The sequence below is a fragment of the Prorops nasuta genome, unplaced genomic scaffold (genome assembly GCF_024137725.1).
Source record: "Prorops nasuta isolate Cenicafe-Biocafe unplaced genomic scaffold, Cenicafe_Pnas_1.2 PNAS00019, whole genome shotgun sequence".
NCBI classification, from domain to species: domain Eukaryota; kingdom Metazoa; phylum Arthropoda; class Insecta; order Hymenoptera; family Bethylidae; genus Prorops; species Prorops nasuta.
This window is the reverse complement of record NW_027116816.1, coordinates 1,908,105-1,910,696: the sequence shown is the minus strand read 5'-3', so window position 1 is coordinate 1,910,696 and position 2,592 is coordinate 1,908,105.

Here is a 2,592-nt window from a genome sequence, read left to right as displayed (position 1 = left end):
CTCGGTAGAGATGGTTGCGCAATAAGGCGGAGCCATGATCCACTAGCATCCGCTGCTGCTCTAAGGTCTCGGTTTCTACATAGGTAGCTGCTGCTGCCTCCGTGCCTATGCTCGCCTTTGGAAATTCCACAAAATCCCGTAGATTATTTTCTCTTCGGTTGGAAATGTCAAATTGAATTGGTAAAAGGATACGGGGGGGAGGGGGGGGGGGGTTAGGAAGGATCGTTGTTATAATGCGAAGGCTGCATGTATATATATACAATAAGTATATAATCATTGTTGTAAATTTGTGGAAAGAAAAGTCCAAGTAGCTCTCAGCTGTCGGTATACACTCAGTCCTAGGACAACCGAATCGTCATAGTGGGCAGAGAGCGGATTGAGCGGACAACGGGAGGACCTCGGGCAAAAGAGCACTATATAGAACGGCGCCTGGTAGGGCAACTGTACAGTTGCAGAGGTGAATTAACGGCGAAGAGTGGAGAGAGGTGAGCAACGGAAAGCAGAGAACGAGAACGAGAACGAGAGTAGCGCCGAACGAACGACGACGTTCCATTGGAGGGAGTGTTTCGGTCCTTGGAGAGGAGAACGTGGAAGCTGCGGACGAGCCACTATATACTGACGAAACCTCCCGATAAAATCCGACCAACCGAACGATCCGCTACCTTGATACAACCATAACTCAACGCAATCGCTTCCGATTTCCAGTAACTACCATCGCTCCAACGAGCCTCTCTTAAATATATTTTCTTTCACTTTCTAAAGCATCAAATACCAACATTGTTTCTTATAACATTAGGTATATATACCTTATTCGAGAAATTCTTGATTTCCATTACTCTGCCATAAGATGTATAGTACTATTATGGTATTACGATATTACGGAATAAGAAGTTGAAAGTTAGTAGGGATAACGATGATCCATAGATAAATAATTAACGACCGGATGATAAAGAGGGCATATTTGTTTTGCGTGTGTGTAGCAGAGAAGCAGAGGGTAAATAGCGAAGAGATATCCGCGTGTTTGAGCCGTACATATACGAGTGTCTATGCCGCTGCTCGAGTCCGGGCTCGGTGGCCTCTCGTGGGGAGAGACGTGGTTCGCGCGTACACGGGTGGGAGTGGTGCTAGTCTCTCAAGGAAGGGATCCCTCCTCCCCTCCCTTCCTCGGAAGAGAAAAGGAGCTGGAGATGGAGAGGAAGCTAGAGAGGGCAAGTCGCGTGCCGGTCTGCCGCTGCTTTGCTTTGTTTTACTTTAATGTATACTTTGTACTCTCGGCTACCTTGCTTGCTTACAAACACAAAACCTCTTACTTTCTTATATTCCTCTCTCGGGCTCCTTACGACGACTCTTCCACGAATAATGCACGTATATATCTGTATAGTATAGGAAACTGGAGCAATAATTGCGGAAGCAAGAGACGCGGATATTCGGAGAAAGCGAGTGGAGGAAAGAGGAGAATGCGTATACAGTATAGAGAGCGAGGGTCGAGAGGGAAACGGAAGAGAGTCCTGTGGGCTCGCGGAGAGCGATAAAGAAAAGCAAAGCAGAGCGCGCAGGAATCGAGCAGCCTACCTACCTACCTATCTACCTACCTACCTACCTACCTACTTAGCAACCTACCCGCCGCGAGCCAGCCGGCAACCTACAGAGATTCAGCGTTTGGCGTGTTTGGTCTCCCCGCCCAGAATCGGCTCGTCGAGTCCTCTCCGTGTGTCTACACGCCCGTCGACTGTCGAGAGTCCTCCTTCCTTGTGTGCGTGTGCCGTGTACCAATGTGAGAGAAGGCGAGATTCTGCTCTCACGAGCTCAGCAGCGCAAGTCGCAACGCGCTCTCGCTCTCGCCCGTCCGTCCATCGGTCCGTTCGTCCCTCCGTACGTCCCTCCGGCGCTGCACAGTAATGTCCGTATAGCCGAGCTGCTCCTGCCCTGCTCTCGCTCGCTCGTTCACTCGCGCGACTCGCGCGCAAAGCAAAACCGACACTCGCCTGGCTGCTTACTCACCACCGCGACGCGACCACGAGTCTCTCCGCGTTCTCCGGACTAGCCGCACCACCCGCCAACGTCCGCTGTCCGCCGCTCGCTCGCTCGCTCGCTCGCTCTTCTATTATTCTCTCCACACACACCATTCAACTTCTCCGCATATCCCAGACGGAAAGAACCTCGTCGTCTCTCCAACGACTCTTCACTGGATTAACAACGTTTCGAACCGTCCGCACTCTACGCGTCTTTCCCTACTCCTCTCGCTTCTTCCTGCTATTTGCACGATCATCCTTCTCGCTCGTTGCAACGATCCTCCACGTTGATGTATACACGTATGTGTAAAGGAGAAATTACGAGTGCGCGAGTTTCGATCGACATCGTCAACTTTCGTGCAATCCAATTGGGATAATAATTAGTGCAATTTCGATCCACCAATGTCAACGTTGAAATTCTTGCTGGATCGATCGAGGATACCTGCTTGATTGACACATATATAGTGGCGCTTCTGATATGCGAAGCTACATAGTGCTGCAAGGACAGAGTCTAGTCAAATAACTTATTTCGTAATACGAGATTATCGTAAAGCGAAAATTAAATTTCATAATTGTTCAG